Genomic DNA, 12,853 nt, shown 5'->3' on the forward strand with positions numbered 1-12,853 from the left:
GAAAGTAGGACCAAATGAACCACATTATATGCATGGCGGATCATCAGATTCAACATTTAAAGAACTTCCTCAAGGAAAGGTCAGAGGAGCATTGCAGTTTCTCAGAATAGATCTGTGCCATAATGATCATTGTATTTTCTTTGCTCAGATTTCTTCTTAGCTTTTCTTGCAGCTGTGGATCCTCAGCTGCCTGAAGGGTAAAACAAGTGGCACTCATGCATCTCAGCAGGAGCAGAACTGAAATGATGCGACCATGGAAATCCTTCCCTCCATTATGATAACGATTTGAAATTGAGACACAATATACACTAATATAAAATACAACCTTTTTTAACTACGACTAGAAGATGATGCATGAAAACAATATTTCCATTCATAGTTTTAGTAGTTTATGCTCTTTACCTGCTAAGCAGTTTAAAACAATGAAATGCTTATGTAAAAACAGAAAAATCCCAAATTTAAATAACTTGTGCAAGTTGCTTCCTAACTGTAATATATACATGAACTTCTTGTCACCCTTTCTGTTGATATATACAAATCCCTTAACTTACAAAGTTACTGGCTAAAAATTGTAATGCATGACATGAGTCTTGTATTCCTTTTAGTTACTTTCTTTCTAAGGCTAGCAGTTCGAGAACACAAAATTTAGAGTGACAAATGTACAACAAAGTATGGTTTATTTATCCAAGTGATGTTATTGAGATATAATGAAAACTAAAATTATTTAGTTTATTTTGGCAAAGAGATATCACAAGACAAACACTTAGAGGACAAATCCTCATATTTAGTCGGCTTAGTCCATAAAAATAGAAATCTGCCAGGGAAAAAAAAGAAAACAGAGCAAATGAGAATCTAAGACTTCATGTACCTCAGAAAAAAATAATAATTCTACTACATAAACAAGCTTTAATGAGACCACACCTAGTTTAGCACAAAAAGACGGACAAATGTTGCCTGTTTGAAGAATCTGGACTAAACATACTAACATTCTTGCAGCACAGAGATTCTAATGCATGCTTTTATCTTCAGTCGTTTAGATTAGGTTTACCCAAAACATCTCTTTTAAATGTACAATTATTATGGAACTCTGATGCGTGAGTTCTGACGAGAACCAGGGGACGGGAGCACATTACACAGGTCATAAAATCACTGCATTGCTCCCTGTGCATTTCAGGATTGATTTTAAGTTCTCGTAACGGTCCATAAATGTTTTTGAGGTCTTGGACCTTTTCATTTTAGTGAATTGCTTTTAGATAACAGCCCTCGCGGACCCTGCAGTCCTCCAGCTCTGGCTTCTTAGTTGTCCCTAAGGTGAGGACCAAAACACACGGTGAGGCCTCGTTCCACCACTACGGTCCTTGCCTGTGGAACAGCCTGCCGGATATATGTTTTCTGAAGTTACACTGACAAATATTACAAAATATTATATGTAACAGTCATATTTTTGGCTATTCAGCCTGTTTTAGGAGAAAAGAAAAACAGGTTTCATTATTCAAATGCACATTTTACCCTTTTAAATCATGCATTCAGAAATGTTACATTTACTAATTAAATGTTTACTCAGCAAGCTAAATATTTAAATTAAATATTCTCATAAGTCTCTGTTTAGTTTACAAACGAAATGTTTATTTTGTAAACTAAATATTTAATTTCATAAAAAGAAACATTCAGTTTGCAAAATGAGAACTTACAAGCTTAATAACATTAAGCTTGGTAACTAAATATTAATTTGTTAAATACATATGTCATCATGTGGGGGCATTGCATGTTGTATGTGTTTTTTCTTTTGTGCATATTTTGCATGTTTGTGGTTCCACCTGTTTTTGCATGCTTTCTAGGGACACGCCCCCTTCAAACACAGCTCGCCGATCAAAAACACCTGTTCCTCATTAGAAGGGAACTATAAAAGTCCTGAGGAGGAAAGAGAGAGGCAGAGAAGTCGCGCGCTGGCGCGGGCCGCACGCCGGCCGCGGGGCCAGGGGCGCACGCACGCGGGGCGCGATATGAATGCCGAGACCGCCAGACGTAGTGAGGACCCACTGTGACCGGGGCACACACACCGGGAGTGCTTGGAGCGCTGGAACCGCCAGTCTGCAACGCGATTAACACGCAGGGGCAGGGACCCTGCCTGTGTTTTAAGTAGTAGTGATTTAGCAGACTGGTTGAACTAAGTAGGCGGGAAGGCTGGTGGCAGCCTGCATCGTGGATTGCTTGGTGCTGCCGCTTGCCTGTCTCCGCAGGATGAGTGACACGGAGGATTGTCTGCGTGACGCGCAAAGAGACAGAGGGGACGATGGACACTGGAAGTAAGGGATGCTGTCAAGCTGAAGATAGAGTCCTACCAGGCCAGGCCTTGTGGGACTCCAGGGGCAGCCGACAGGTACCGGGAGTCTAAGCGAGCTGAGGCCCGGACTGTTGCGGAGGCAAAATTCGGTCATGGGAGAAGTTAGGTGAGGCCATGCAGAAGGACTATTGGTTGGCCTCAAAGAGATTCTAGCAAACCATCCGGCGCCTCAGAATGGGAAAGCAGTTCTCTACAGGCACCATTTTCAATGCAGGTGGGGAGCTCTTGACTTCGACTGGGGACATTGTCGGGCGATGGAAGGAATACTTCGAGGATCTCCGCTATCCCACTGACATGCCTTCTTTTGAGGAAACAGAGAGTGATGACTTTGGGGTGAGGCTGTCTATCACCCAAGCTGAAGTCACTGAGGTAGTCAATGAGCTTCTCAGTGGCAAGGCTCCGGGAGTGAACGAAGTCCGCGCTAAGTACCTCAACTTTCTGGATGCTGTGTAAGTGTTGTAGCTGACACGTCTCTGCAGCATCGCGTGGCAGTCGGGAACTGTGCCACTGGACTGGCAGACAGGGGTGGTGGTTCCCCTTTTTAAGAAGGGGGACCGGAGGGTGTGTTCCAACTACTGGGGAATTACACTCCTCAGCCTCCCTGGGAAAGTCTATGCCAGGCTACTGGAGAGGAGAGTCTGTCCAATAGTCAAACCTCAGATCCAGGAACAACAGTGCAGTTTCTGTCCTGGTCGTGGAACAGTGGACCAGCACTACACCCTCTTTAGGGTGCTGGAGAGTTTGTGGGAGTTTGGTCATGCAGTCCATATGTGTTATGTGGATTTGGAGAAGGTGTTTGACCGCGTTCCCCGTGGTATCCTGTGGAGGGTGCTCTTGGAGTATGGGGTCCAGGGAGCCTTACTGAGGGCTGTCCAGTCTCTATGACTGCATTTACACAGCAGGTCTTGATGCCCAGATCAGATTTTCTGACTATATCCGATTTTTTTTGACGACCCGCTTACATCCTCTTTTAAAAGTAACCCGTATCTGATTTTTGCATTTACACTACACAATGCTAAAACTATCAAACGTAGACGTTCTGAGGACTACGTAGCAGCATTTCTACCTTCACTGACCGGATATAGCAGGGTGTCCGGACCGGACCGGAAATCGCAGGGTTTCCGACTACGGTCTGAAGCCTGAGGCTGAAAGGTAACACGCTGATTGGGCTCCAGCTGTCCTCAAACAGCAAAATCAGAGCAACAAAAGCTTGGTAGTCAGTTGGTGGTGTCCTGAGTTGACGTCACTGACGTACGACTCCCATTTACTGGGGAATATTTGATTTTTTTGCTTACATGGCACACGCAAATGCACATATCCGATTCGTATCCGATTTATTTCCACATATAAATGAGGCCTGAAACCGATCTGAGAAAATTGGAATCCATGCGCTTTTTTCCTGCTCACACGTTCACCGGTCATATCCGATCTGTGCCACATGAGAGAAAAAAATCGGAATTGGGTCACTTGAACCATGCAGTGTAAATGGGGCCTATATGACCGGAGCAAGAGCTTGGTTTGCATAGCCAGCAGTAAGTCAGACCTGTTCTCGATGCATATTGGACTCTGGCAGGGCTGGTGGTGGTGGTGTCCTGTTGGCTTCATTGAGCCGGGACCTCCAATGTGCATTGGGGCGGTTTGCAGCAGAGTGTGAAGCGGCTGGGATGAGGATCAGCACTGCTTAATCTGAGGACATTGTTCTTGACCGGAGAAAGGTAGTTTGCCATCTCTCGGTGGGTGGAGTGTCCCTGCCCCAGGTGGAGGAGTTTAAATACCTTGGGATCTTGTTCACGAGTGAGAAAAGACCGGAACGTGAGATTGACAGGCGGATCGGAGCAGCGCCCATAGTTATGCGGTCGCTGTACAGGTCCGTTGTGGTAAAGAGAGAGCTGAGCCAAAAAGCAAGGCTCTCAATTTAACGGTTGATCCTGACCTATCGTCATGAGCTTGGTATGGCGTTTCATGGCTGCCATATATTGAACGAGAGCAAACACAACTGAGCAGGTGTATTCAGGAACTAAGTGAGCGAACCCTACAACCGGGCAGACGCAATGCTAACTGAGCTACCGCGCATTTTACAACTGAGCCGTGATCCTGTGCGCTCACTTCACTCCTCGCGCTCCCTGGGTTTGCGCGCAGTGTTAAGAGGGCGTTTTTGTCACTTGGGGGTGGTAACTTTTCTGGTTGATCTGATTGGCCAAAATTTGCATGTCAAATCCGGTGAGGCAGCGGGGTGGGACTTTCATTTTTTAAAGCAGGGGGTGGCTAACAGGCGGCTCTCATGCGGCTCTACCGTACTTTCACGACCATAAGGCGTACTTGAAAGTCATATATTTTATCAAAATGTACGGAGCGGCCCTAATGTGTTGTTGTGTGACTTTGGTAAAGAATACCTAGGAGAGTACAGCTTGAGAACGGAACGGAGAGAGGTGAGGACGTGAAAGAAGCCCCCCCCCCCCCCCCCAGTGCAAAGGTGCAGATAGGAGCATAATGCAGAACAACTTTGTTTTGGAAACCCTGGAAATGCAAAGAGACACGATTATGAAGCACAGTTTAAACTGCAAGCTATCAGCTATGCGGAGGGAAACGGGAATCAAGCAGCTGCCAGAGAATGAATGAATCCGTGGTTCACAAGTGGAGGAAGTTTGAAAACAAACCCTGACAAGACAAGAAGACGCAGCAGCTGAGTTTCCTCGGAAACAAGGCGAAGTTGCCTGTGTTGGAAGATTGACTCGAGCGCAGAAACTTCCTGTCATGGTTTGGGTTTCTTTTCTCTTGGTTTTTGATTTATTTCTTGTTCTGTCATGTTTGGTTCTGTTTCCTGTTTTATTTTGAAAGGTGTTCTGTTTTGTCATGTTCCTGAGTTTTACTTCCTTGTCCCTATCTGTCCTGATCTTGTTCACCTGTGTCTTGTCTGCCCTGTCTGTATTTAAGTCTCGTCTCTCCCTTCCTCTTGTGCTGGTCCATTAGCGTCTTAACGTCTTCATGTCGTAGCATCATTTATGTCTTGGATGTTGCCATGTTTCCTGTTCTTGCCAAGCCACAGTGAGTCTAGTTCTAGTTTTGTTTCCTGCTCTGCAGCGCTTTTTGTTCAATAAACCCTCTTGCCTTGGAACCATGTGCCTCCTGCCTCTGCGTCTGGGTCCTACCTGCTCTCCAGCCCCCCCAAACCTGACACTTTCAGCCGATTACAATGAAAAGCTGCCCACCCCCCGCTCATTTTACTGGGAGGCAGCGCTGGGCGAGTTACGCCACACTTTTGGACTGTAGAACTTCAGCTTGGGCTGACGCGTCTGCTTGCACTTTGCACTCGAGCTTTGGGGCTGCACGCAACGAGATGATCTGTGACGATGACGAAAGGGAAGCTGGTGTGTTTAAAAGAAATATAGCCCGGCTGTTTATTTCAGATACGGAAGATGAGGATTTTGATGGATTTTTGGATGCTGATTGATGACTGATAAAAAAAAAAAAAATCACAACAAACTCGGTTTTGCGTTCGCTGTCTTTTTAAAACACACACTAGCATGCATGTTTTAGCGGTATGTTTTAACGTCTAACACAGAAAAGAAAAACACCCATAATTGAAACTGCGCCATTTTGGAACAGGCGAGAGCTCGGTACAATAAACGCCTGGAAGAGCAATTCTTTATCAACGACGTCACCTCTGTTTGGAGAGGGCTTAGGCAATCACCAACTACAAGCCCAGAGCCCAACATGCTGCTGACGACCGACAACTGGCTGAGAGGCTTAACACCTTTTATGCCAGGTTTGAAGTCCCATTCCCCTCCTCCACCCCCCTCACTGCACAGGTTTCCTCAGTAACTTTGGAGCCACATTCCTCCCCCACCACTCTCACTGAGGACAGCACGACCCCTCCGGACCCCCCCCCCCCCCACTGTCTCCTCAGTGACAGAAGAGGAGGTGATCAAGCTTTTCCGGAAGCAAAACCCATGGAAGGCTCCTGGCCCGGATGGCAGCTCCCCTGCCACCCTGAAACACTGTGCAGGCGAACTGGCAGCGGTCTTCACAGACATTTTCAACACCTCCCTGGAGTCCTGCCACGTCCCGGCCTGCTTCAAACTGTCCACCATAGTCCCTATTCCCAAGAAGCCCCGCATAAATGGTCTCAATGACTACAGGCCTGTGGCACTTACATCTGTAGTCATGAAGTCATTCGAGCGTCTGGTCCTCCCCCACCTCAAATCCTTCACCTCTCCCCTCCTGGACCCTCCCTGGACCTAGTTCGCCTACAGAGCCAACAGGTCTGTTGACGACGTTTTCAATCTGGCCCTACACTTCATCCTGCAGCATCTGGACTCCCCGGGAACCTATGCTAGGATCCTGTTCGTGGACTTCAGCTCTGCATTCACTACTATTCTCCCCTCTCTGCTCCAGGAAAAGCTCCACCTGCTCAACGTGCCTGACTCCACCTGCAGGTGGATCACTGACTTCCTTATAGACCGGAGGCAGTGTGTGCGGCTGGGAAAGAATGTCTCGACCACCCAATTTATCAGCACAGGATCTCCACAAGGCTGTGTACTTTTCCTCTGCTCTTCTCCCTGTACACCAACTGCTGCACCTCCAGCCATGACTCTGTCAAACTGATCAAGTTTGCTGATGACACCACCCTCATCGGGCTCATCTCTAACGATGATGAGTCTGCCTACAGGAGGGAGGTGGACCGGCTGGTGTTGTGGTGCAGCATCAACAACCTGGAGATTAACACCCAGAAGACAGTGGAGATGATAGTGGACTTCAGGAAAGTCCCATCCCCCTCATCCCCTCATCCCCCTCATCCTGACAGACACTCCCATCACCATAGTGGACTCCGTCCGTTTCCTAGGCACCACCATCACTCAGGACCTCAAGTGGGAGCCGTCCATTAGCTCTCTGCTCAAAAAGACCCAGCAGAGGATGTACTTCCTGCGGCAGTTGAAGAGAGCCAAGCTGCCGGCCCAGATGATGGTGCAGTTCTACACGGCCATCATTGAATCAATCATCAACTCTTCCATTACAGGAGGCTAAGGTCCATCAGGACCAGAACCTCAAGACACAAGAACAGTTTCTTTCCCTCTGCAGTCAGACTCATGAACACCTTTTAACCCCAACCCCCTTAAACTTCACTTCTATGTCCAGTCAGTCACCAGCCTACTACCTGCACCTTGATCATTCTCAGTTTGCACTGTTTTTGGCACTGTTTTGCACTACTTACTCTATTTATTTATTGTTCTGACCATTGTGTCATTTTTAAATTTTTGCTTACTGTTGTTCTATTACTGTTGCACACTGGCACCGAAGCAAATTCCAATTCTGCAAAACTTCACTGAATATGGCAATAAACACTTCTTGAAGTGCTTTCTGTTTCAACAAGAATGAAAGGCGCTAAACAGATTTATAAAGCTTGAAGTTAGAAAACAAAATGGGCAGCGTGTACATAAGCCACCAAATGTACAAGTTTAAATTATTAAAATTAGCTTCCAGTTTGCTCATATTTAGCTGTCTTCTCTCACGTTTGTTGCATTTTTGTCATCTTTGGGTCAGAGGGGGAAACAGAAAAAGTAAAAAAAATGCTGAGGCGCTGGTTCGAATCCCAGCCGGAACTTTTCTTTGTGGACTTTGCACGTTGTCCCAGTACATGCATCGGTTTTCTCCGAGCACTCCGGCTTCTTCCCAGCGTCCAAATACATGATTCATAGGTTAATTGATTACTCTAAAGTGTCCCTAGTGTGTGAGTGTGTGTGGGAGTGATTGGGTGCCCTGCGGCAGACTGTCCAAGGTGAACCCCGCCTACACCCAACAGCAGCTGGGACGGGCTCCAGCAACCCCATGACCTCAAAAGAGATATAGAGGGTTAAGAAAACGGATGAAGAGGAATATAACAGATATAGATTTAAACATAGGCAATCAGAGCTTAAACGCTTTGTACTTAACATTCAGAGATGCTAAGCTTGCAAATGTCATTTGAGAATGGTTAATGAATGATGGGCCCCAATTTGTCTCCTTGTTTTTTTCACTCCACAAAAGTTGGAGATGATGGAATCTGGTTAGGTCAGAGCTGGTCAATTAAGCTAAGTGTAGAAAATGTTTTTGTCCTCTCAATATCTGAAAAAACCTATAGGCTTCAAAGTGCTTTGAAATTAAAGGAAAAATAGAGTAAATGTCTTGCATGAGTCACACAAACAAGGTTTGCAAGTGAGAAACAATAGTGTAATATCTGTGCAGTGTCCTTGAGTGTTTTGAAAGGCGCTTTTAAGTAAAATGCATTAGTATTACTATTAAAAAGTGATTAAATATCCTGCGTTAATATGTAATCAGAGAGTCTGTGGCCATTTCAATTATCTCTATATTTATGACAGAAGTTAGATTTACTTCAATACTTCTATAAAAAAAATCAATTCTTGTAAGATTTCCCAATGTGTCAGACAAATAGCTGGCTGTGTTTAAAGACGTGTTTTACCTGTTTTTGCATTTCTCAAGATTTGTGGGTTTACAGAAAAGATACATTAAGATTAAGCAACTCATTATGTAGAATTTACTTAAGAAATTGAGTGTGTTTGTGTGTGTTTGTGTGTGGGGGGATTCATCCTATATATAACTTTGAAATAACTTTTAAATACATTTTTTGGTTTCAGCATTAACTCTAAAAATAAGTCTCTATAGGAAACTTCTCCAACAACAGTATTGAAATATGGAAACTATTTAGTGTGAAAAAATGATTTTTTTTAATTGAGTACCAAATTAATAATTACAGATTTGAGCAAAAATATATCTCACATTATGTTATGGACAATGTAAATATTTAGTTGCCTTCTTGACCTCCCAGGTCCTCAACAGATCTCAGAGCCACAGCATGGCATGTAGTACAGGTTTTGGACACAGGAGGACAGTGTCTTCCTACAAATGCTAGTGCTTTGCATCAGACAGACTTTATTTGTCAAAATCTATAATGACATTACAAAGCAGTTGGCTCAGCAGCATTAATGGAAACAGAATATTGAGATTGAAGATATTCAACTGAACATCCACAATGAATAATACATAGACTGCATAATATTAAAAAGTGCTACTATGCTTATTTTATTTTAGGAGCTTACATTCACCCATTCAGTCCATTATTAGGGAATCTTTAAGTTAATTTTAAAAAGAGAAACTAATAATAAATTGAGGTATTACTTAATATCAGCAGAATAATGTCAGGATATAGTGGAATTAAGTTGAAAGATCAGGAAACATGCTATAAAATACGGCGACAAAATCGTCACCACACGTCGCTTCTTTGGACATGTGATCATCTCAGTGCATCCTGCCCTTTGCCGTGGATCAGAGGTCACACTCCAGCACTTCTGCATTCACGGCCTGCCTGATGCCATTTATTGAGCTCCCTGCTGCTATCCTGGTTCCATCGACATTGTCCTCCCAGTTTCCAGCAACTCCTCTGGGCTCCTGGGTCCTGTCAGAAAGGCTTTTCTTCACACAGCTCCACAGGTGCCAGCCAATGGCAGCCTGGGAAGACAGCACCATGTGATGGTATTCGCCCAATGCCTGACACCCACAGCTGCACACTTCCTGAAGGGAAAGTACATTCAGAGAGCATGAATGTTTCTATTTTTAATCTCTCTGCCAGTAAAAAAAAAAAAAAAAAAGGAGCAAGCTTCCACTTTTGAAACAATACTTTAATGTAGTACACAGTCTGCCAATGCAGCTTTATCTGCTCCTCAAGGGAACCACTCCAACACATCCACCCCGATGATTTGAGAAAACGTCCAGATGGACACGTTTGCTGCAGTTTCCATCGTCGGCACACAGAGGTTCACAATCATGTCCATGAACCTTGGCTGAATGCCAGTCGCTCCTTCAGGCTGGAGCCTCTTCCTCTCTGCTCTTCTCAGTCCATTTCTTTCCATCGCTTCACATTCAGCAGGATGACGGGGTCTTCGCCCTTCAATCTGAGAGCTGCCCATCTCCCAGAAGCTCCAGCCTCTGACAGAGCATGAGGACAAAGAATAGGACTCACATATGTTCACCAGTGGACGAGGTGATTGTTTTGGGGGGGGCGGGGGATGCTGTGGCTTTATTTATCTTTGAGAAAAACTGAAAAGAACTTGTCGCTGTATAATGATATTGGAAAGGCTTCGATAAAGAGAGACATGAAACACGCATGAGAGATAATTACAGCAAAGAGGGTTAAAAGAAATATTTGAGGAGGAGAAATGTAAAGATTTGAGTAGAGAGCTTAAGATAAGCAGCAGGACTGGATGAAGGGAAGAAGATGAAGATGCTGATAGAGGAGGGGAGTGTGTGAGCAGGGGTTAAGGCTGAGCGTTTGTGGTGGGCTCCGCAGCGAAGTTGACGATGCACTGGGAGAACAGCTGCGCTGCAGGGCTTTCAGGCTCCATCAGTACTGCTCTCCTTCAAGCAGCTCCAACACACACACACACACACACACACACACAAAACACATGCACGACTCTCATAAACATGCACAAACAGTGAGTGTTGCATCAGTGCACATGATCGTGCTACAGGAACAACTAGGGTTTGGGTGGATTTTTAGGCAAGATTAATATTAAGTTACATTTCAGTTTATTTTTTCTACTTGTTTTTATTTTTCCAAAATTATACAAAATAAGGCTTAAAACTAAATTTGCTCCACTTATGAATGTTTGCAAACTGTTAACGTGGCGGGATTGCAATTTAATTTAAAATGAGCTGCTGAAAAAAAGGAAAACCTGAAGTGAATGTGAGTAAAGCTAAAGGGTAAAAAATCAGAATATGTACCATCCAAGAATGGAATCAAACCGTTTTAAAGACATGAAATCTAACAATTTTCCTCCAAAAATGCAAAGAAAACAAAATGAAATTAAAGCCATTCCAGGTGAACAAACACAATAATGCAAAGAAGTATTTCCACTATCTTCCCCTCCATATGGCAAGCTTTAGGGGGAAATCCATAATCAGGTCAAAAACAGATTCTTCTTTTTAAATGAAAGCAACTTTTTGAGTAATTTGGTAAGCAACCTTTGCAGGAGAGTGAAATTTTTTGAGAAAGTTCATGCAACAGTAGATGAACTGTAGCAGTGGTTCTGTGAAAACCCCTTTGAGTCGGACGGTCGTTTAGCTAAAAAAGCATTCTCCACACATGCCTTCATTTTGTCTTCTTGGATTTAGGTGTAGGGATCAGTTTAAAAAACTTGTGCTATCTTAGATGACCCCACCCTTACATTGACGTGTTCTCCCTACCATGACAAAGGTGGATAAAGGTGGAAAGATTTCATGTAATCCATGGACACCAGTGAAGATCACAAATCATTGAAGAAAAAAGGTTCAGAGCACTGTCTAGTGGGTCTAGATGACCCAACTCCCAATGTTAAAGTGCCTGGGATAGCACAAGGATTACAGATCCACTCCAATGAAAGCTGTGTTCTGGTGTTTTTAATATGTTCTTGTAGCAATTATGTCATGATGGAGAAAATTATAATTGAAACTGGAGTTCTGAATGATTCTTTATTCAAATCGTGGGGAATCAGTAGAAGAAGACAAAATACTGTTTAAAAGGTTTGGAGATGTTAAGTAGAAGCTGCAATTGGCGGGCCACAAGCTCCCTGATCCACTCCATTCCGATGCATCCACCTGTAGATAAGTGACCCATCTGTGTTTTCCAAGACGGGCCAGAGAAAAAAATACTGGAGGATTTTTTTTTTCTGGTTTCTGACTTATTGGTAAAAGTTGAGATTAAAGTCGAAATAGATTAAACCCGCTACAGCAGAGTTGTCTGTTTATCGGAGCCGTGCTTGATTTTGATTCATTTGATTCTCAGTACGTCATTAACCTGTCATGCGCAGAACACCAATGCAGAAGGTAAACGGTGTTCCATACACCCCCCTCCTGCAGATGAAACGTCCCCTTTCAAAATAAAACTACAAAGATGAATGAAAATAGTCTGTTATATTAGCATTAGAACGCTGAAAATTGCCAACCATCGGCCTGACATTCTATTAACCCTTTTAGCAGCATTACATTTAAATCAGAATGAACTTTTTAACGAACATTTTACTTTCTATTTCTTCTTTTAGAGCAAATACATCTACATGTTTTTACCCCAAATCCCGGTCAGCTTGTCACGTTTTCACACCGTTCATTTCCAGTTAGCTTGCGGTAGACAGCATGTCTGATCTGGTAGTGCCTCTTCATGCTGAATTTCAAAATGTAATTTCTGCTAATTTTATAAAGTGCTGGGGGGCCGCATATTATGGATTTTTATTAAAGGAGCCAGTGGGCCAGTGGAAATTTGAACCATTTGGCCAACGGGCCGGAGAGGTACCGGATGTTCTCGGGTTGCCGGATGTTCTCGGGGTCCTTCAAATGAGTTATATCACTAGAGGAGACATCACGTGGTTCCTCATGGGAGGAGAGCACCGCCATCTTGGTGAGGTCAAGTTTTGAAGACCAAACCACTTTTATAACATTTAATAAAGAGCTCTGTTTTTGCTTTCAATCACTTCATTATAT

Source organism: Oryzias latipes, chromosome 5 (assembly GCF_002234675.1).
Source record: "Oryzias latipes chromosome 5, ASM223467v1".
Classification (NCBI taxonomy): Eukaryota; Metazoa; Chordata; class Actinopteri; order Beloniformes; family Adrianichthyidae; genus Oryzias; species Oryzias latipes.